Raw genomic sequence first — 24,846 nt, 5'->3', positions numbered from 1 at the left:
ACCCAGGAACTGATAACTCAAATAAAACTGAATTAATGCAATGAAAAATAACCTAAATTAATTAACCTAATAATGCTACCCAAAATTGATAAGGGAAGTTAACTAATTGTGTGCACCCAAAAAGGTAACCTGCTGTAAAAAAAAATGGCTAATAAAAAAATCAAAATCAAAATCTGTGTCCAGTTATTTATTTTGTATATTGTTCTAAACATGAAGATAATGAAACAAATGAAAGTGTTACCACCATGTGTTTTCCTCACTGTGTGGCTGCTAATGTGGCCATCACATTGACAAAAAAACTAATTGCTAGCCTAATTGTGCTATGATCACTCTATTTTATGTAGATGTTGTCATTCTTCTCTATCTCTACTTATTTGATATAGAGATAGTTTAACCGATTGAGCGATCAAACTGCTTTAGCAGGACCCTCATTATTGTTATTATGCAAAAAATGCAAACTACAAAGCAGACTACCTTAGCTTACAGAAAGGGGTTGAAGGTCAAGTTTGATCACAATTTTAGATAAATAACTTAATTAAAAACTTAAAGAATGTCCACATTTCCAATATTCAGCATACAATTCATTTAAAAATTCAACAAAAAACCTTAAAGTCATTTTTATAATGTCTACACTCTGGCAAGTTAAATTATTCTGCCTTTGTAGGTTGTAATGCTGACATTCTCAGTCACCTGAGGAATAGTTGATACATATCTCACTAATGCACGATCATCAAATGTGTAGCTTACTTACTTACATGATGTCTTTCCCATAGATCTAAATGCAAATGTAACTGTCCTATTTAAACACTAGTTGAGTAGTCTCAACTTCTGCTCCCGCCAGCAGTGCCCCAACGATGAACCCTCTTTCAAACTCAGATCTTTTCCTCTTGCTATCTTGATACAAATGCATGATTGCATGTTACCTGCTTATCTATACTTGAAAATAACTTTTTCAAAAGCCAGCAGTGTTAACAGTTAACAGGGATAGAGATTTATTTTCCAAATATTCCCTCATTTTAACTGTCTTTTCATTTCCTTTCTTTTGATTGTTTCTCATTCTTTATGTTGTGCTCTTATGTTCACATCCCTGCAACTATTGAAGAGAAGTGTCTGAGAGGAAGTATGTGGGCTGTGACCTAGAATTTAAAACTAGAGAATACAATATCTGCAACAATCAATATTGTTTCTTTTGCAGGTCTTTGTTCTTGGTGACAGCACATTGGCAGTCTCAACCAGTCGGCTTTACATAAATGTGGGTTCTGTGGTCTGAGAACAAAGAAGATGCTGGCTGGGATAAAAGGCGCAGGGCTATGTGGGAGTGACCCCTAAGGCAATATGCAACAACTGTTCTATATGGTGCTATAGTTAACAGATCTATGGCCAAAGGCAGCTGGATTGGTGACCTACATGCAACTGAAAACCAAATGCTCCATGAAATAGATGACATACATCCAAGATAAAGAAAACATGTAACCACATAAGATCAATTAAATACAAATAAAAATTGTAAAGATAGTAATACTTTGGAATAATATCAGTTCACAATGTGAAGGTGAAACTAACAAAGGCAGTGTACAATATGTAATAATATACACAGTGTGCAAAACTGCAGTGCATCCATTAATATGTCAACAGAGGACAACAGCTGTGTAATGTTCCACACAATATCTACATTATCACATATCCACGGCACAGATGTGAGTGACATGGAAACCTATTGGAAATACATCATTAATATAGCTTCAAAAACTACAAATGTCAAGATTCCCCCTGACCCAAGGATATGGATTCTGGGAGATATACAAATTCTAGATGCAAGCTTTACTAAAAAATAATTTATATTACTTGCGGGTACAGCTGGTAAAAAGTGTATTTTGCAGAATTGGAAATCAGAATTTCCTCCATCGCAGAGACAACGGTTAAGTGAATTAACATCCTACAGCACGCCTGAAAAAATCTTATTCAGCGTGAGGAGGAACCCAGAGAAGTACGAAAAGATATGGAGTTCTTTCTTGGCCTTACTGCCATCATTACACCAGTTTAACTAGTACGTCAGTATATAACTTGCTCCCCTTTACTATTTTGTCTACTAAACTTCTATGATTTTATGATTATTTGGGACCTCATACAGCACTTGATTGTATTTTATTTTGCTTTTCAGATGTAACCATAGGTGAACTCATGCAACTGTTTACTTATTTATTTTATTTTTTACTGTACCAGGGTTGAGGGTGGGGGTTGGTGAGGGGTTCTGATTTTGTGTGTCTGTTCCTTTGTTTGCCTTGTTTGTGAAATTATACATATAAAAAAGGCTTCAATAAAAATATCTTTAAAAACAAAAAAGATGTGAGTGGCATATGTACAGACTGTAAGGTATAAACCATATGTCCAGAAAATGTCAGTCTCTAGGAACACAGAACATCTAGCACTCCAGTTACCTCCATGAAGGTTATGTTTTCTGTGCCATTTGTGGGTTTGTTTGTTTGTCTGTCAGCAGAATTACAGGAAAACCTTTATTTTTTTTTACCCATTTTTCATGACTGGTAGATACACAAATAGTTTTTCAGAGTCTATGGCAATATTACCTGAATTTGACACACATGCGTGAATCATCTACATATAAGAGATGGACGTCTCCACTTCCTCGGACAGTACAAAAATGAAGCCAAAATATCTTGAATACAGTCACTGCAATCTTTTGCAACCCTGAGCCAGTCGCCGCGGTATTGAAGTCTCAATCATATGCCTGGCCAGCTCAATCACAAGCAGGGCTTAACTATCAATCATGATGTGAAACCCCATTTTTATAGCTTCAAGTATAAAATTAAATCCAAACCGAAAAATGAAAAATACCTGAACATACATTAGAGTGATAGGAACTACCTAAAATGAATGAAAAAAAAAGGAAAAAAAGGAAAAAAAGGCAATCAGGGATGTGATTTTCGTATTTCAGCCCTGCATGACCCCGATGTATTTCATCGTGAATGGTGTAAAGATTTGCATCTCACCGAAGACTGGACTCGCCTTGGCAGAGGTCTGCAATCTCCAAATGCCCCTTCTACTTTCATATAGAAATAGCTGATAAAGATGCTAGTGACTGACAAAAAAAATATTAAAATCATCTTTTCTACTAATATACTGCGTACTTCATTTAGATTGCACCAACCAAGCTTAATCCTAGTATTAACTAAATGCGAGTTCATGTGAATGCCCATGTGACGATGGCTAATGCCTAGCAGATTGTGTTGCTAGGATAGGCATAAGATTTTTGGCCCAGTCTTAGCAAGAAAAAGCTGTGTAAAGGAGAGCTGCAGATTCAGCTGAAAAGGTTCATCATTATCAGTGACAGCTTTCACATTGTCACACTGTTATTTGATACCTTGTTGTAAAAAAAAATATCCAATATAGCAGAAATTTGTTTAAGTGATGTGCTAGTCAGGTTATTGTATAGATTCTTCTTTGCCATTTCAACAATGGCCCTTTTCTGTTGTTGTTGTTGTTGTTGTTGTTGTTGACATCTTCGTCTTTATCGTCGTCGTTGCTGTTAGTAAGAGCTTTTACAGCACCATATGGTTATGGTAAATAGACTGTACTTATATAGCACCTTTCTAGTCTTTGGACCACTCAATGTGCTGTACACTACATGCCACACTCACCCCATTCACACAGATTCATACACTGATGGCAGTGGCTGCCATGCAAGGTTCCAACTGCTCACCAGAACGGAAACAAATCATTCATACACACTCATACACTGATGCACAGCATTGGGAGCAATTTGGGGTTCTTCTGGGTGTCTTGCTCAAGGATACTTAGACTTATACTCTACCTCTGGGCCACAGCCGCCCCTATAGTTGCTTAGACACAGGAGAGGACAAATAAAAAGCCTCCACACTCAAAGAATGCAGCAGCCCATTTCCAGCCACGGTTTGATGGGAAGTCTGGGATGCTGATCTGAAGCACATCGTTGATATCAGCTGCTGACCATTTATGATCAAATAGTTCTAGGAGTTCTCAGGAACAAAACTGACAAGTAAGTCAAATATCTATTAAAAAAAAGCAGTCCATTCACAATCTGAGAGCTCAATAGATTTCTCTGTAGCCAAGACAAGACTGACGGCACTAGGGTCAAGGTAGTCCCTTTTAAACTGGTAGGCCCTCCCACTAGGCTTAAAACATGTTTCTTACCATATAAAGCATTTATAGCTTCTTGCCCCTGTTTTGCCAACCAAACTCCTGATGGGAGTATATATATATATATATATATTAGAGCTGTCAGTTAAACGCATTAATAACGGCATTAACGCAAACCCATTTTAACAGCGTCAATTTTTTTATTGCGAGATTAACGTTCTATTTGGCCTAGCACACTTTGTAGTTTTTTTCACATGCTGTTGCGACGACTAGTGATGCTAGAAAAACTACAACACCACACCAAATCTAGCTAGACCGGAAAACAACAGGCACGCTGCAGTAGAGTAGTAGACGTTAAGTTTTGAGTGGATGGCGAGCGCGAGACGCCAAAATGGGTGCCAATAATATTCTGAATGGAAAGTTTACTTTTAAAAAGTTGCCAAATGGTTCCATTGACAAGACCAAAGTGATCAGTGTGTTTTGTCGTTATCATCGCAGCATGTCCAGTCTGAAATACCACTTGATGGCTAAGCACACAGCTGATGCGAATTCTCTGCCCCCTCATCAAAGCCAGGCAACAATGGATGACTTCAGACAGAAACACATGGATACCAGAATAGATAAAAATGCGATTAATTGCGAGTTAACTATGAGATTAATGCGATTAATCGCGATTAAATATTTTAATCATTTGACAGCACTAATACATATATATATTTCCTTCCATATAGGAAACTGTATTACTGTTCCGTCTCTATTTCTTTACCATCAACAGTGGTTGAAACCAAAACGTCCAAGAGGTCTAGATTACCACAGTGCAGATCTGTACTGGACAGAACATCTTCATTCAGCTCCAGAGAAATGACAGTTGAGCATCTTGTCATGGTGTTAAACAAGCAGATTAATCCAACTTTGCACACTTTTACTTCAGAACTCTGCTGTAAATCTGGCTCACTCAGTGGACTTAAAGAAAGCTATTCAGAATGGGAGGATGAGATAAGGCAGGAGGAGGGGGAGCTCAGCTCAGGGGGTTTTGCTGGAGGATCAGATTCAGACTGTAGAGCTCTGTGGAGGCACATAATGAAATGTTTTCCAGTTCTTACTTAATTTAAGTTTAATGGTCATTCATATTTCTATATAAGTAGAGCAGAAAGTTTGGGTATTGATGTTGGTTTTAATTCAGTCAGCACTACTTTTCCATGATTCAGGTCCAGTCGCACTATACAAATACAAACTATAATTTTTGATTTGTGTAAACTTAATATGACTTGTTTAGGACTCACAAGTCTAATTTCAAGTCTATGGACTTGACTAAGACCTTGTCAGTCTTGACTTGAGACATTCTTGATTTGGGAACTGACTCTAGACTTGCCTGTTTTGACTTGAAACTTCACTTCAGACTTCACAAATGAAACAGGCAAAAATAATCAATATTCAGTTAGACCAGTAAAGAGTTGGAGATAAGTCAAAACGCACCTGCCTATATGCATTTATAACAAACTGGTCTAGCAATGCAACAAAGTTCAGCACAGCCATATGAGCTACATAATCCATCACTCTCAGCAGAAACTATTAAGCAGGGAGAGTAATATTTTTTCTGTTACAGTGCACTAAATATGTTGATATCATTGTTTATTTCCTCCTATTCAGGAACACAGTGAAAGTCTAACTCAACTGTATTTTTCTCTCTGCTCAGACCAAGGTCTTACCAAGGCAATTAATACTTCTCTTCTTCTCATTATCAACACCTTGAGTTAGAAAGTGAAGACTTGATTCACTTGTCGCCTTACTTTTCTTACCATACAAGGCCCTGCTCTGTCAACATCTTACATCTAACTCCTCTACAGTCACGGGTGCAGTGAAAAAGGTCAATGCCGCCTCGCTAACGGCTGGCTAGCCAAGGATAGCATCTCTCCAGAGGCCTTTGTGCTGATGCCCTGCTTTTATCGTCAGCTCCCTGCATGTCACCGCTCTCTGCTTTGTTCTCGGCCTACCTGGGGGAAGGGTGTCCTGTCAGGTTAATTGCAGAGAGAAAAGCACTTTGCAGCAGAAAATTATGCGTGTTGGTGATTATCAGTACATTACTAACACACCAGTTTCATTAGTACAAGGGGTCCCTGCCAAGATTAGTTTTGCCTGCTTGAATAAAAATAAGAAATTAGCTCATAATCGGTGTAGTTTCCAACTGGAGAGGAAACATTGCTTTGTTTCCCTTCAGCATTTTCAAATGATTGATTAAGGCCAACACTAGGTTTTCGAAACAAGCTAATGTCTCTGATAAATCGTTTCAGATGGTGACCAAACATTGCAGAGAAGACACTTTTCCTCACACCTCATTCCCATATTCAAATCAGTCATAATCAATAATCCTGCCTCATCCAATCTCAAAGTTAATGTTGATCCTGGGGAGGAGGAGGAAACATTAGCTTCTCAATGAGCGCATTAAAAGCACCTTGGCCAGATTTATGAGTGTAATTTACTGCAGGCATGGCTGCATTATCAATTTAAAGGCGATGTACAGAACCAACACCCATTTGCATAATGTAAGCTCACAGCTTTATGCTGACTGTGGAGATGAGAGGGTGCAGAAGCAGAAAGGTCCACATGCATGAACATCGAGGTACTGACGCAGCAGAAATGAGCATGCACAAGCATGACGGGTAAGATTTCTGGATCAGAATTGATTGCTGACAGGGCTGGGGAAATAAAATCCGGATTTCCAGTCATTCTTGTCGCTCTGTATTAAAGAAAATCACACACACAGAAACATATTTTGTCACTTAGCTTTGGCGGTATCTGCCAATGAGATTTTTGTTTTTCTGAGATTTCTTAAACTGAATTTGGTCTGTGGTACAAAGCAAGGCATTTCGAAAGACATTACTTTTCAAAAACTCAATGGCAATTAAAGAAAGTATTCATCAGAGGTTGGTTAAATCAAGGCCATAGCCAGGATTTTTTTTTAAGGGGTCCTAATTCCCCTAGCAGAACCCTACCAAACTAAATCCCTTTTAATAATCAATATACCCTGCTCATAGGGCTGTACTGGTCCACAGAGGTCATTGTTCAGTTCACACCCTGATTTAGGAGTCACAAAAATACAGACGCTCCCAAAATGCAAATGGTCACAATAGGCCATAAAACTGAAAAGCTAAATAAATCTGTGCAAATGTGATTATGTTGTCCTGTTTATTTGTACTATTCATCATATGGACATAAAACCGAGTGAAATTCTTTGTATGTACACACCTGGCCAATAAAAGTGATTCTGATTTCTGATCGTTGTGCTAACCTCAGCACAGGTTTCTAGCGGTGTACAGCTAAAAGTTTCCAGACGGTTCTGCATTATGTGCGTCAGTCTATATACCGCTTGGTTTGCGTGCAGCTGATATATCTTCCTCTTCTGTGCCACAGAGCTCCACTGTTGTCAAAAAACTATTAAAACACATCAGTGTGTGACTAGCTGTTGCAGTGGGTGACATGTTCTTCATTACCATGAACACACACTATTTATACACCACCCTGCTGCCCCAAATATTCAACAAATGTGGATTAATCTGCCACTAAATATAGTCCCCAACAAATAAACTATTTTTTCCTGTTTGAGTAACATTTGTTAAAAACTACAGTGACATATTCTGTAAGGTTGTGAACTATGCACATCTTCAAAAATTCAGACTCATGATACTAAAATACTAGTGCTGTCAGTTAAACGTGTTACCAACGGCGTTAACGCAAACCTATTTTAACAGCGTAAATTTTTTTATCTCGAGATTAACGTTCTTTTTGGCCTAGCACACGTTGTAGTTTTTTCACATGCTGTTGCAACAACTAGTAACATTAGAAAAACTACAACACCACACCGGATCTAGCTACCGGAAACAAAACAACAGGCACGCCACACACACTTGTTTAAGAGTAGTAGATGTTACGTTTTGAGTGGATGGCGAGCGCGAGACGCCGAAATGGATGCCAATAACATTCTGAATGGAAAGTTTTCTTTTAAGAAGTTGCCAAATGGTTCCATTGACAAGACCAAAGTGATCTGTGTGTTTTGTCGTTGTGAACTGAGTTATCATCGCAGCACGTCCAGTCTGAAATACCACTTGATGGCCAAGCACACAGCTGATGCAAATTCTCCGCCCCCTCGTCAAAGCCAGGCGACAATGGATGACTTCAGACAGAAACACATGGATACCAGAATAGATAAAAATGTGCGATTAATTGCGAGTTAACTATGACATTAATGCGATTAATCGCGATTAAATATTTTAATCGTTTGACAGCACTATAAAATACAAATGTATTTTTAGACTGACAGTATATATACACAAGTAAACAAAATAAATAAATCAAAAATATTTTTATTTCATACCTGCCCATTTTTGTCTTTTATTGCAACCCCAGGCAGCTGTGGAGGTAGTTTTTTTCTCGTATCTGGAAGACACTGAGCAGAATTGGGGACTGTTACTGAGATGTTGCTTCTGCTAAAAACACAAATACAGTGGCTTTCACTCAAATAAATGCAAAAATCCACCCACCCACCCATTTTTTTACTTTAGCGGGTGCTGGAACCTATCCCAGAGCAACACTGAGTGGAAGGCGGGGTTCTCCCTGTATGTAACTCACATACACATCCACATTCACACTTTGGATAAACTAAATCTAGCTATTCTATTCCTGTGTTATCAATACATTTCTTGTCTCAGACCAGCTCTGCTTATCTAAATGCTCTGCCACATCAGTCTGCGCCTTATATTTTTGCAGAGTTCTGATGCACTGAAGCATGCTCAGACATATAGAACAGCTGCCCAGTATTTAAAAGTTGAAATCTTCACTTTGATAAAGTGGGAAAGTTATTTTTAATACATCATAACAGTGATAAACAGGAGCTCTAGGGCATAAGCTATTAAAAAAAAGGAATTAAACCTGTCAGGATTCTTGGCTGGGTAGTCTGTCCAGAGTTAACACTGGTGGACACATACTTAAAAAGTTTTCAAAACATTTTCAGAAGTGCCCTCTTGGATGCCCCTATGGTAGACAAAACATGATAAAGTGCCCTCTAGGGGGCTAATCCTAACCATGACTACGCTGTTTCACCATAAAGCCATCACAACTTTCTACACCTTTTTATTTTATTTTTTTTTTGTCTCTGCCCCCTGATTTCAGCCTGATTTTGCCACTGAGAGATAATGTTCTATGAGACAAATCACAGTGTTCTTTCCTGAATATTGAAGTTAGCTGCGAGTTGGATCAGATTGAACTGAGGTCTGTGGAACAGCATTTCTTGTCAGCTGGTCTGCTGCTTTATGAAAGTACAACAGTGCATCACAAATCCCCTACTATATCCTGGATCTATAACTTGGGCCCGGCATCACGAGGGGTCTTAAGGGTCTTAAGTTATATATATGTTCCCCTGTTGAAGCTGTTATACACACACACATATACTAGAGAGAGATAGAGAGAGAAATAGCAAGAATATTATTAGCCAAGATACATGTGACTATCGCTTATGGCTTAGCTGTTTCAGGAATCACGGACAATGCTGTTTATTGTGTGTAGGTGACATGAAGTAAAGGGACAGCAGATTGTACGCACCTTTACTGTTTTAAAACAGTAGCCATATGTTCTTGCTATTTAGCCTTTCTGAGACAATGAATTTTATTATATGAAAAAATGTGCCCCCTGTGCAATTTTTAACAGCCCCCATAGTCAATTTATCCTGGTTTCAGGCCTGATGTAACTCCTGCAGTATCCACTGAACTGTCTCGTTCGTGTTCCACCTTAGTTGACTTAAAGTTTATATACACTGATCAGCCATAAAATTCTGACCACCGGGGCACCCTGGTCCATGGACCATGACCCTGTCTCTGGTTCACCGCTTTTCCTTCCTTGGACCACTTTTGATAGGTACTGACCACTGCAGACCGGGAACACCCCACTGACAGGAGCCATTATAACCAGATAATCAGTGTTATTCACTTAACCACTCAGTGGTCATAATGGTATGGCTGATCAGTGTATATGATATTCACTGCCAGTGGATGTTGCACTAGAGCACCAGCAACTCACTTTTCACCATAAGTCAACATAACCATCTTTGTTAGTCTTTCCACACTCTTACCAACAATCACCAACTCTGTTTTGGTTGAAATAAATCCTTAATTCACTGACTTAGATGAGGAAATACCCACACAACAGGCTGCTATGGCTGCCATGTAACGTTAGCTAATCCTTGGGGACTACTGCTTGTTTTTGCCACTGACAGGCTCAGATTGTTATTCTCAGTTTCTGACACCATTATGGAAAGGTTCCCTACATAGATAGACCTTTTGTTTAACCAGAAACAGCTGTTGTATTATCATCACTCTCCCCCAGAATCCATAGACTAAAACAGTAATTTTACCTTGCATATCACTGTAACATCATAACTTCATGTTTGTACATTGTACACAGAACAAAATAAAACTCTCCAAAACAGTCTTTGTTAGTTTGTGTGCAGTTTTTCCAACAAGCACCAATGCTGGTTTGGCTGAAATAAATCAATTCACAAACATAGATGACAAAAACAGTTTCAGTCATTCTTCTGGAGGGACTCACATGCATGCGCAGCCAGACTGGCTGGGATAGCAACACAGGCAAAGGACACCATGAATCCACAATACCTTTACAAAGCAAATAGTTGTTTGCTGTTATATTAATGTTCTACACACACACACACACACACACACACACACACACACAGTTAGTATATATATATATATATATAGAGAGAGAGAGTATATAATCAGTGTAAGATGATTTCAGCACAGACCACAGTTGTAGGATATGTTGTTGGTCAGTATCAAGTAGTGCAGCTGTGCGTTCCTCCTCCCATCTGAAGTCATCAAAACAACTAACAGGGGCAGGTGCAAGAAAAAGCCCCAGCATGTGCTCTGCACATTCACAAAGTCATCGGTCCTCAAAGGCACAACACTAATCACACTGGAACCTAAATGGCTGACAACAGCAGCTGCTCTGTTTCTAATGAGTCAAGCCTGCTGAGTGGACGTTCTTCAGCTGCAAACTGGCCTGATTGGAAGAGTTTCAGGAATTCTGTACAGACGGCGGCCAATTAGGAGCAGGTCCAGTTAGGATGCATTTACAGAAAGTAGTCCAAAAGTGCCCATATAAAAGATGAATGTTTGCAATAATTTATATATAATATTTGAAATAAAACAGTGACCATGATGTTAATGGGCTGTCTAAAGGGTCAGTTCACCCAAATTACAAGACATATATTTTCACAATAACAGCCAGTGCTATCTAGCCTTCCAGTTGGCTTTTCTAAAGCTAGCAGGGAGAGGAATCAGGTGACCTTTAATCGACTGACTTCATTTTTTCCTAAGAATGTGGTGACGCTGTGTACCTTGTGTTTATACCTAGCTGAGATCCTATCACAGTGGTCTGGCCAATCCAGTCACAATGATCACAATGCACTTAATGTTGATTTACACCTCCATTACCATGGAATGCAGTAATTGCACGTTAACACAAGGTGTAAATAGGGCCTAAATATTCAACAATAACATGTCCTTTTAGAATCAATACCTGGTTCCAGTGAACCCTTATCTCACTAAAGTCACTGGAGCATATCTGGAAGTCCCCATAAAGTTAAAATTGATGTTTAAGTGTTTTTATCAGGCCTAAGAATGACAAAACAAATTATTTTTAAGGTATTTTTAGGTTTATGATATTTTACAGTCATTTCCTTAAAAACAATAAACAATAAAAACTATTTTTAAAAAAGTTTCTGAGGGACGATGTATTACATACATTTAAGGCAAGGCCTCACTAATTACTGCACAAAAGCACAACATCATACCTTTATTCAGTGATTCTGGTGAAACTGGATCATATTTTAGCTTCAACTCTCTGCAATTTACAGAGTTTCTTGATGGAGTGATAGCTAACTACTTCTGCTAAATGTATCTGCTGTTAGCGGACAACAAAACCAGGCTTAGCAGCCGGACCGGGATCAACCAAGTTCATATACTGAGTTTCCTGATGGAAATATTGATAGCGAACCGCTACCTGCCGCCGCTAAAAGATTTATGGGTGGATACAATTTTGTAACCATTGCCATTTTATGTTATTCATGATGATCTTTAATTTTGTAGTGCCATCTGCTGGAGTTAATATGACTACAACATTTTTAGGCCACAACAAATTGGTGGAATACCACTATACAGTAAAAGGGCCTTTTGTTCTATTAGATCTATCTGTTGGATGAAGACTGATGCCGAATTAGTTTTAAGTCTTATTTGACCTTGTTGTGACAATAAAGACATTTTAATTGCTTAAAAGAAAGTGCCTTGGAGTTTTATTGTGATTTTTACATCATTATATTATTGGTTAGAGTTGGTTGGTTCATTCCTAAGTAAGCATATATCAGATATCAGAATCAGAATCAGAAATACTTTAATAATTCCCGTGGGGAAATTACTTTTTTCAGAATCAGAAATACTTTAATAATCCCTTATAGCTTTACAGGAAGAAAAAATTATTGGATTTTGATATACGAATACAAAGAAACAAATTTTATGCTATGGTTTTTTGTTATAAATTGATAATAGGAGAATAGATCCTCGCAGAGGATGTGATCTACAATGGTTAAAAAGGCATTTTTGTTTCATCTTGATTTTATTTGTAATATTTAAATATAAATTGCTGCGGTGCTGAAACAAATCTAACCATTGATAATAACAAAACGAAATATGAACATATATTGAATACATAAATCAAGATAGATCTTCAGTGTTGTAATATGATTTGTAAAGTATATTTTTTTCATCATTGCACTATTACTACTACTACTTTTTTCTCCTCCTTGCTCTTCCCAACCTGCAGAACTCTGCCATTTCTCTGGACTCCATCTGGCAGGCAGCCTCAGTGAAGGAGGAACACAGAGGTCAGTGGTAACACACACCAAGCTGAAATGGGGCGGCCACTCCTTTATTATGAAGCAGCCACGAGCTGTCAGCTGTGATAAAGTGGGAAGAAGCTGCTGGTCCTCATTCAATAAAATACTAATTTTTCTGCCTAAAAAATACAGGAACACCTGCTACAGCCTTGCCATATGCTCCAAAATATCACAGCTGTCGCCACACCATTGAAATGTGTTTCATATGTTACACTAATAGATTTTTTATGGAAAGTCGGGGTGACTTATCCTAAAGCATTTATCTTTCCTGAAATTATAAGAAATACTCAGGATATTTATTGTCATGGAAAATGCACACGGAAACACCCATTCCTCAAAGACCTATCTGTTTCTGTGATTTGATGGGACTTGCCTCTCTAATTGTATCTTCTGTCAGAGATGTGGCCAGAAAATCCATAGTGACAGATGTCTTGATTCTTGGTCTTAAAGTTGGCCGGCCTGAGGTCAGTACTACAGTCAGGATGGATGGGATCATAACAGACATAGACAACATATCCAAACAGCCTTGACTACAGGCAGGAGTGTTATTTCAATACTGCCCCTCTAATAGAAATTATTGATCAGATATAAAATGGAGTAAGCACAAATTAAGCAGTTTTTGCTGTTGTCTGACAGTTATATAACTGTCATGACGTGAGTATTAATGTTTGTGTATAGCACGTTTGGTTCTTCTTGGTTCGTCCAAAACTTTTTCTCGTGGTATTTTAACAACAGCTGGACTGATTTCCATCAAATATGTGGTTATTCAAAGTCCCCAGGGGATGAATGCTGGGACATTTTGGTGTCTTACTGATCTTTGATTTAGTGACACTGTTGCAGGTTCACAGGAGAAAGGATGCTGTTGCTGTTAGGCAGATTGCTCTCAGCAGAATTTATTGACATAATAATTTCACTTTACCTTAATCTGCAACTTCTGCTTTAAACAATCATAACACATACAAAAGCCTACCACTGTACTTTCAATAAGCCGTTACAATTGATAAAAAAGAATAATATACATTTAACTTGTGAATTTCTATACAAAGCAGGTTCACATTTAAAACATACAGTATCAGTAATAACTTTTGTCAATTTAGCCATATTTTTTCCTCTTAATCACCATCACACTGCAACCTATTAGCAGTTGCTCTTTAAGAGTACATAAACACTTCTTATTATTACTATTATCATCGATATTACAAAAATCTGATCCTTTTTAGCTTTTCAAGACACCGAGACCATTTTACACGCCTTCATCTCATCGCGCCTGAATTACTGCATCAGCCTTTTTACTTGCCTGAACCAAAAATCTATCAACCGACTCCAGACTGGACAGAACTCAGCTGCCAAGCTTTTAACCAGAACCAAGAAATATGATCACATCATTTCTTTTTGATCCTCTTTACACTTTACTTACTTTTAAGGCTCTACAGGATCTTTGCCCACATCAGCTCGTACCTTAAGAACCTCGGCAGAGGTCTGATGTCGGTTCCAGAAGCCCGGCTGAAAACTAATAAAGGGGACAGAGCATTTGCAGTCACGGCCCCGAGGCTCTGGAACAATCTGCCTGAGGAACTCAAGTCAGCTGAGTCAGTGATCTCTTTTAAGTTCTTCTTTAAACATCATCATGAAATTTTATCAGAGTAATCTGATTGTTTTGTTTTAAATTGATGATTTTATAACTTCTGTTCAATTTCATTTTTGGCTAAATGTCTGGGGTCAGTAGCATCAGCTAGACATAGAGGGAACACTAGTTCTCACTTCGAACTCATCGAAAACTGCTGGTTAGTAGTCCTATGCCAATGTAAAATTGTAGTTTTGCACAAAAATTACTTGGTTAGGATTAGGAAAAGGTACTTAAGTTATGTAACTGACACAATTTAAGTACATGAATAAAACATAACTTATGTAAGATACCAGACATAACTTACTCAAAGACATGTTTACTTTTGGTTTCACACAGGACACCAACAGCGATCTCCTGGGTTAAAGTCCTGTGTTTGTTTGAGTCTTCCACCCCACCACACTCTTTATGGTAAATGGACCTATACTTGTATATCACCTTTCTAGTCTTCTGACCACTCAAAGCCCTTTTACACTATGTGCCACATTCGCCCATTCACAAACATTCACTCAGTGATGGTCCATCAAAATCATTTATTCACATTCACACACCGATGCACAGCATCGGGAGCAATTTGGGTAACACTTTATAATGAGTACACACTATTGAGCATTAGTTAAGCATGAATAAATACTGAATTCATCATTTATAACGCATTAATACACATTAGTATGTAGTTTATAAACACAGTTAAAATGTTTTATTCATCATTATAAGCACATTAGTTATGGATTAGTAAATACTGAATTCATCATTTATAAATTGATTCTGCTGTAAATAGTCATTACTATGTGGTTTATAATCACAGTTATAAATGTTTTACTCTTCATTGTACTGTACATTTATGCATGCACTTGCACATCCACTATTCAGACATGTATCAATGATTAGTGACTGTGTTAGCAGATGTTCTATAAAACTCACAACAAATTCATTTTCTAATGATGGCCTATAAACAGTTATTAATGCAGGAATTCATGAACTGAGGCAGTTACAAAGCACTTACTACTCGTTAATTAAGTATTTTGTGCGAGCTCATCTAAAGTGAGCACTATCTATGGCTTATAAAGCATTTACAAATGAGATATAAAGGCTGACAATGCCTCAAGACTCACAAAATGTTCAACTGAACAGATCTGAACAATCTTAACAGACGAAGGAGAGACACAACACAAAGGGATATAGAACATATTGTATTGATATTTACTGCAACTTCCCAACATATTGTATGAAGACGAACAAGGGTGGTTTATGAAGACATGCTATTGATGTGATGTTATCTGTTTGGGACGTGTACGTTGAGCCTGCAATCCCGCTCTCAGTCGTGCCAGTGCATGCAGAAATGTACAGTACAATGAAGAGTAAAACATTTATAACTGTGATTATAAACCACATAGTAATGACTATTTACAGCAGAATCAATTTATAAATGATGAATTCAGTATTTACTAATCCATAACTAATGTGCTTATCAATGATAAAACATAAAACATTTTTAACTGTGTTTATAAACTACATACTAGGGCCACGAACCTTACGGCAGTATTTGACGACTTAGGGTGTTTTTTACACCTGCCTTGTTTAGTTCGGTTGAATCGAACCCTGGAGCGTTTACCCCCTTGGTGCAGTTCGTTTCGCACTCAGGTGCGGAAAACGCCCTTAGAGTGAGAACGAGTTGTCCCTGCAAACGCTTTCTACCGTAATGATAGTTGCCACATCACTCACGTTGCTATGGTTACAAACTTACATTTATGAGTGCCAACAAGTAGATTGAAAATATCTGCTGAGTTTAAGAAAGGAAAATGAAATTACTCTTGTGAAACAAGAAAAAATATTGAACACAATGTGCATTTTGTATGCAAATGAAACAATGCAATGAAAAAACAAGACGTTAATGAAGCAGAGGGAGAAGGAGAGAGACTCTAGCCTGCTCAAACCTCCCTCAACGGGTGGGGGACCCGTCCTAAAAGCTCTCTATATCACCCTGTATCACAACAGTCTTAGAAGTATAGGAGCCTCAAGGAACCCTCACTGTGGAGGAACCTTGTCAGTTCAAAAAGGTTCCTTGAGAAACCCCTCAGAAAAGTTCTTAAAGGAACCATATTGTGGGTTTTGGGGTTCAGTTGAGTGTTCAGGTTACACTCAATAAAATCATTATTGTTATTATTTATATTTATATTGCTATTATAAGTGTTTTCTCATAGACATTTTATTGAACCAGAATACAGAGTAATAATACATACAGCATCTAGTGGTTTCCAACATAGGGGTTGGGACCCCCATTAGGGGTCGCAAGGCCTTCTTTTTTTTTTTTAGGCAAGAGAACACTCAATATTAATGTACTTTCTAAACAGGAAATAATCTGCTCAAAATTCATCCAAATCACTCGTTTTACACAAACTTGGCCGTTACTGAGTTCACTATTTGGGTTCATTATACCTACCTACCTATTATAACTATTATATAGTTTTTAATAGAATATGAAATATCCATAAAATATGTCACTTAGTCAGGGGTCATCAGTTTACTCAATGGTAGAAAAGGAGTCCCTTCAGCTCCATGGACAGCGCCTGAACACACACCAACTGTACCTGCTGGGCCAGGAGACCAGGATCTTCAGTCTGTGGTACTGGACAAAGAAATGATGAGAGTGGAGAAGTTACAGGTGGAAAAGAAGCTCAATAAATGGAAATTTACCTTAGGAATGCAGCAATTAGAGTCAAGGGCCAGCTAAGCAAATGAGAATGACAGTGTGTTTCAAGAACATCTAAGCCACCTTTTTCCTTAAACTGACATATTTTATATTATACTCAATGCATAACAATAACAGAAGAGAATAACTGATAAACTGTAAAATGAACTTAAACAGTGAACACAATAACTGCAGGAAGTTTTTTGTAAAACCAGATATTTGGATGAATTTTGAGCAGATTATTTCCTGTGAATATTGATCAGAGAAGACTTTTCCCTGATATTTTTAGGAACGTTTTATACAATTCTCTGCCTGTATTATGTATTATTTATATTTTAATAACATACATACTTAATTGGCTTCTTTGTTTGCAGATTCTGGGTTTTCTTCTCATTGCTATTAGTTCAACACGAACAAAAATGTATTGGACGTGTACTTTGATTTTTTAGTTTGTCCGATGTCCAAGATTTCTCCTAGGGGGGATTAATAAAGGTATATCTTATTTATCTCTTAAGATGTTTTGGCTTAACTTTTGGAGAGCTGTCTTGTCATCCATCTTTACATATGTCGATGGTTGGAACCAAAAAATCAGACAGAAATCAAAACCTTTTTTATTCTTGTTGTTGAAAGCTTTCCACACACAATGCTTTGACAAAAAATAATGTTTCTTCTTTCAGTTTGGGTATTTCCTAAACTTTGAAAGCATTTGTCTTTTTTTATAGTCCAAGAAAACAGCAGTGGTCCAAAGGGACTGCTTTGCCTGGGGATTATTGCAATTACACACAGATCAGTATAATTAGTCTGACTGATTTCTTCTTGTACACAGAACAGGATTTTTATGTCTTTTTGATGGAAAACATCAAATATTGTAAGACATGATGCCATGTTGATGAAATCTTGAGTTCAAAGGTTTTTTTCCCCTCTATTTTATTCCTTTAAAAACAAATGAAGCAGCTAAGGTTTGGCAAAGTATGAGTTGGTTCTCTAACTTTAGTATGTTGTTTAGCTTTTATCAAGTTGTTTTCTTGTATCGTAATTATCTACAGAAAAGGAAGGAGACATCGGACTGAACAGACAAAGATGATGGTGACACTTGCATACATCCAACTTGAACAAAGTAAATGTATTAAACTTTTTGTTTTTCTTGAGTTTTGGGGGACACCGTAGTTTCTCATTCACAGATCATTTAATACAGTCACCTTCTCTCCCAAGTTTGGCAAAAAAAAATAATCACTACAAACCAGGTTGCCTTCTTGAACTGCAGTTCAAGTTTTTCATAATCAGACAAACAAAACAACATAAAGGGACACTTTATCAAAAAGTACATCCCATATGTCCTCATAGACAGTACAAATAAAATGAACATTCTGAGTTTTACCTTGCTCACACAGCAAACAAAGTCTGTCCTTCTCTGGATGGGCATTAAAGCCGACACCCCTGGTCACTGGGGCTAATAGTAATGTTCCTGAAAGCATATTATTCACATAAGGTTCTAAACTATAACTATTCTTTATGAGACAATACGTTTGTAATGTTGGCTTATACCATATAGACCAGGTGTGCCCACACTTTTTCGGCTTGCAAGCTACTTTTAACATGACATGTCAAAATGATCTACCTACATTACAAATGCCAAACATATATTTATTTATATATACCTTATATATACAATATATGTTGGTGTACCTTTAATAAGTGCATGAACCTGTATGGCACAATACAACTCCGTACATTTTTCATCATTACCTTACTCTGATGACTTGCACTGAATGGAATCAGCCAGGGTTGCATAGTCCGGACAGTAGCTGCTGGTAGCCTGCCTCAAGCAGACTTCCAAATGATCATTAGTCACGGTGGAACGGTATTTGGACTTAATAATCATCATGTCGGAAATGGCTGACTCACATAAATAAGTTGAGCCGAATAATGCAATCAAGGAGGTAGCACATTTCCTCATGTTTGGGTACTTTTCCTCTGTGAGTAAGTTCCAGAACTGTCCATGAGCCCTGGATTTCAGCTGAATCTCAGCTTGTAGTGTCAGAATCTCATCCTTCACTTTGGACGAGTTCAGGTGAAACAGCATTTAAATTTTTGATGCTAGTGAATCAACCTCAACATCTTCCTGAAATGGGTTGTACATAAATGTAGCGACTGGCTCCAGTAAAGCAAAGTCAAGTTGCGCACATGCCTTTTGCTGCGTCTCCAGCTCTGATGCGAGGTTTGGGAAACCTTTGCAAATTACTGCGTTGCAGCATTGAGGACAGATTTCGTTCGTTTGAAAGCATTAACTGAGCAGATCATATTGACCACGGTCTTTTCCTTGCAACTCTATTGTTCATTTAACATATTTGTCAGATCGCTTAAAAATGCCTAGTAGCTACTGCTCGTCATTTAGTTGGATGTATTCTCCATTTTTAGCGTCAAGAAGAAACTCCTTTATCTCCAGACAGAGCTCTCGAAATCTCTGCAAGAATTTACGCGTAGCACGCACGGTGATGTGTGGTGACCCGTGTGTTAGAAAAGATGAGAACTCAAGCGAGTGGCACATTTTTTTGAATGCATTAAAAAAATAAAATGTTGGCTTATCATCCATCCTCATGCGATCTACCCACACTACCTTTGGGATCGACCGGTCGATGGTATTGGGCACCCCTGATATAGACCATAAGAAACATTTTACTCCTAATCTCCTGAATATCACAAAGTTTTCTGTCCTGGAAAAAGAATGATTGTTGGGAATCTTTAACAATGCATTATATTGCATTGCATAAGTCTTCTGAAAAGTATAGCTGTCAGATAAATGCGCAGCAGTAAAAAGTGCAATATTTCCTTCTGAAATGTAGTGGAGTGGAAGCATAAAGTAGCAGAATTCTTTATTGTAGTTGACTAGTACTTTTCTACCACTGTGTTTACATCCTTTGTCTTCCATAAATATAAATGGAGCGAAGCCTGCAAGCTAGTTCAGGCAGTCAACTCGAGCTGCGCACCCTTCCACTCTGGCGGTCTATTTAAACTGCACAATTTCCCAGCTCTGCGTATGCTCTGTCAATGCCGCTGTTGCCTTGCATCTCCTGCTTCTCTGTAAGCTATTGCTGCCTGCTGCGCTGTAAGCCCCACCACCACCCCAGCATCCACCTGTAGGCTCCAGCTAGGGGTTAAGGTATTTGCGCATCACTCCCCAATATCTCTAAGTAAACATATCAAAATCTAAATATGCTATACTGCTTTAATAAACATTTCAAACGTGAGTTGGCTGACTGAACTGAATTTGTGATAGGCCTCTTAAGAACACAGAAGAGGCACTGCACAGGCCTGAAGATCTGACCCCAGTTTGAAGCTTTAAAGCCATTAGGGTTCAGTTCAGTAAAACAACAAACACATTGACATATGAACGAGACCCGAGGATTTAACCAGCTAGCTGCTGGGAATGGACAACCCAATACAGTCATCAAGTAAAGAAGTCATGGGTCACCTTCCATGGAGTCTGCCATGTTGAACCGCCATGTTTCCACTGAAGCCCCAACAGACAAAATAAATACATGAGCTACAGAGAGTTTTTTGTGAGATTCGAGGCCACCGTAGTTTCTCCTTCTTGCTTGGAAGAGGAGGGTGAACCAAGAGAGTGGCAATCTCCAACTGCACTGCTAGATGCCACTAAATCCTACACACTGGAGTGGAAGTACAGTACTTGAGTAAATGTACTTACTTACATTCCACACCAGCCCCTTTCTCTCTCTCATTTTCTGTCAGCTGTTTACTGAATCCTGTTCAATAAGCTGTTATAATATTCTGTTACAAATTTAATTATACATGCAGCTGTAACTGTAATAAATATAGTAAAATAAGTGGATTAGACTGAAACATCAGTGTGGAACGTAAGTGAACGATATGGATTTCTATCAGATGATCCGCTGAAAATCAGTAGTGTAAATTGTAGTGGACAAATTGTGTACATGAAACCAGTGAGGTCTTCCTGTCACCTCATAACATTTTGAGACATGGTGTAGAAATATTAAAATACTTTTATTTTTTTTCAAATTTGCAAAATTTTGTCAGAATTTAGAACAAACGAGATAATAAACACAACAGAAAACAGAAAACAAAACATCCACAACACCATCACATCAAACTAAAGCAAGAAATCAAACAAATAATACAACACAACACATCATCAGGCCCAACAACCTATGATTTAAAAAAAAAGTAGATATAAAGAAATAAAAAGTAAATAATAATAAATATTCCCTTAAGATTAATCGATTTTATATGGAAAATTATAAAATATACTCAAGATAATAAAAAAGAGAGAAATTGATACACTTCATAAATTAACAATAATAATAATAATAATAATAATAAGGTAATTTTTCCAACACTGGCCAAAGAAAAACCAAAGCACAAAGATGAAGTAGTAGCATTATTTTATTACTGATGCAAATTAAGTTGTTGTTTTTTTTTTTTTGCTTATTCTCCTGATCTTATTAAATCATGAAAATGTCCCCAGAAACCAAACAAAGGAAGAAATCAATTTCTTCATCTCTTACGGTGTATCACAGGACATCCCCTACCACCCCTAGTCCTGCCCCCACTCACTTTAAAAGTTCTCAGACATATCATACATAATTATAAAGGCATGAAATCCAAACTAAAGGGAATGGCCCCATGGGAGAGGGCATGGCTCGGTTAATAGGATTTTTCCTACAACAAGACTAGAGTTATCAATTTGCACAGTGTCACATTAATGAATCCTCACCCGCCCGGCCCATCATTAACCAGAGCTGGGTCCCGCTGCCTGGCTCAGATAATCACTGTCTGGATCGTAATAGTCTGGGGAATCAGACTCACTGCTGGTACTGATACACTGACACATTAATTGAGACAGTCCACTAACACCCTGATAGAAACTCATCACTGAATATACTCCAAAAGATTGTAAGAGGATGATAGCTGATTTTTCATATTTTCATATTTGCACTGTTTTACGTATACTGTAACTCACGTGACTTCTTCCATTAGCTTGTTTTTTAGAGATGTTCCGATCAGGGTTTTTTTCCAGAGAGGGGAGGCACTGGCCAGCCCTGAAATCTGACTGGTCACCCCAAGTACCACCCCCCCCCCCAATTACTAACCTCTACCACTCTACACTGTCTTTCAGAGGCTGTAGCGGACTCTCTTTTGAAGGTTTTGTGAATGGTATCAATAGAAGGTAGATGACCTAACATATCTATTGGTACCAAGGGCCATTTTCAAAGGGATCCCTTGACCTCTGACCTCAATATATCTAAATGAAAATGGGTTCTATGGGTACCTACAAGTCTTGCATGGAATGGACACAGATCGTATAGTACAGGCTTTATGATCCCTTCAGCGGTTGGGAGTCAGCACTTTTTTTCCGACTCTTGTTTCCCACGTGGGTAAGTTTGAATGAATTATACTTTGGTGTTCATAGTTTCCGTAAAATGAACTGAACAACTGAATTGTAGAGAATCTAACTATGTGTAGAATATCCATGTTGACAAAAGCTTAAACATTTATATTTGTGTAAGCGAAATGGCTTACAACTTGCACGACCCCGTGGGTTTTAGGAGGTTTTATACATCCAGATAAATAGATAGATCTATAAAATCCAGAACATGCCTCTACTGGAGACCTGCATTTATTTGTCAAAATATGTACTCACACCACTCTAGTAAAGGCAACTTGCGTCTTTTTGGGACCCCGCTTTTATTGAAAGTTTTACAGTAAATGTATTATTTTGATTATTTCTACATTTCTCTTATTTTAAGGCACCCTCCCATTTTGTTGTTTTTCCCAGGAAACATCCAAAATATGCATGGCCCCTTTGATCCTGAAGCCTGATGTACTGTTTATCACTTAAGTGCACAAACTGGAGTCTGTGTTAATAGCGACAGACTGAGGAATAGATCCATGTCATATATGCTTGTCTCCTCTCCTTGCAATTACATGGCAATTAAGGTAATTGGTTTCAGCATTTTCTTTCTAGCAATCTACACCACCCAACTGTAGCTGAACGTTAACTATTATCTCAGTGGTGCTAGGTGAGCCAGCTATCATGAGCATGAGTAGATGCCCGCTTTACTTCTGTAGTGACAGGTAGAAAGAAAATAGTTCCTACATGAAACTGCTCACACAAGGTCTGTGGATTATCTTGAGTAGCCAGGTCAATGTCTCTTTTTCTGGAAAGAGACATTACTGTTGAGGTTTTCAAATGTATTTTTTGCTGCTTTGAGCAGCACAAGCTAAGCTTGCCCAGGGTGTCTCTTGCCACATAATGAACCCAAACCAATAATTACTCTATCCACACACACACCAGTGTAAAGGTGAAGTACATGCAAACATATAGTACTACAAGGGAAACATCATTAAATGCTTTAGCCATAGGGATAAAGCATAAAGCATATAAAATGGTAGCAAACAAAGGTCTCGATGAGCTTAAGTTAGGGTTGATTTTCAATCACTGTATTGTCTAAGAAAAGTTTATTGCAATTTAATTTCGAGTTTTGCTGTGTGAAAAGGTTCATACTGCCTACCCCTAATATAATCTTTGAAGCTGCGTTTAGACCAGAACCAATTAAAGTGATGTGACAGCCGATATTTCTTGTAAAATTACTGATAAAGTAGATATGACGGGGAAGTGTTTCAAAGGCAGAAGGTGGAAGCCATAATGATGTTTTCATCAGCCCACAGTAAACATCTTGATGTCGTCTATTTAATACCTGACTTGAAATGCAAAAGTTCTGACTTCAGACAAGAACAATACCCAGAGAGTTTCCATTATTTTCACCACATGTTTTATTTAACACAATTTGCCGTTGTGTAATTCAAAGCCACTGTCAGGCTGTTTGATGTGTGAACAAATGGGTGTTTGTTTGGCTTTGATCCTACTTGGAAAATGCACTTCATGTGATAATACTGTCTTTAACCTCCATCAATTGCAAATATGCTAAGAGTCTTCACCATTTGCATATTCTAATTATTTTTAAGTGAGCACTTTTGTCTGCAAAGGGCACCCGGGATTCATTATGCACTAAGAAGTTTTAAATTATATCTGCAGTGGGCGGCCTCACACTCACCTGACGAACAGAAATCACACTGACTGGTGGATTCCTGCTGCCCACGACATGTTCATTATAGCACACCGTGGGCTACATTTTTCATTTTTATGAGTTAATCTATTGTGCAAATAAGTACAACTGAGTGAGGAGTGAGAGAGGTTAATATTGTGTATGTATAATTACAAATACACAAAAAACAAGTTTGTTCAGAAATATGTAAAGTAATTTAATGAATGATATAACTTTTCCAGCCTCGAATGCACATGTCAATATTTAGTAATATTATATATCTATTGAGAACACTGCGATCTTGTCCCTCTGGGCTATCAGGTATGAATATAATAGCGAAAGTTAAATACTT

General features: G+C 37.9%; 2 long non-coding RNA genes across 3 annotated transcripts in view; one reads left to right on the top strand and one right to left on the bottom strand.

Moving 5' to 3' along the window:
- The window catches only part of LOC127354490 (uncharacterized), a 94,973-nt gene that overhangs the window by 46,618 nt on the left and 23,509 nt on the right, over positions 1-24,846 (bottom strand). The gene's annotated exons all lie outside the window — the stretch shown is intronic.
- Positions 1-24,846, top strand: part of LOC127354525 (uncharacterized) — a 69,046-nt gene that overhangs the window by 21,526 nt on the left and 22,674 nt on the right. The window lies entirely within an intron of this gene.

This window comes from Dicentrarchus labrax, unplaced genomic scaffold (assembly GCF_905237075.1).
Source record: "Dicentrarchus labrax unplaced genomic scaffold, dlabrax2021, whole genome shotgun sequence".
Taxonomy (NCBI): domain Eukaryota; kingdom Metazoa; phylum Chordata; class Actinopteri; family Moronidae; genus Dicentrarchus; species Dicentrarchus labrax.
The sequence above is the reverse complement of the archived record's forward strand: the minus strand, read 5'-3'. Positions and strand labels throughout refer to the sequence as shown.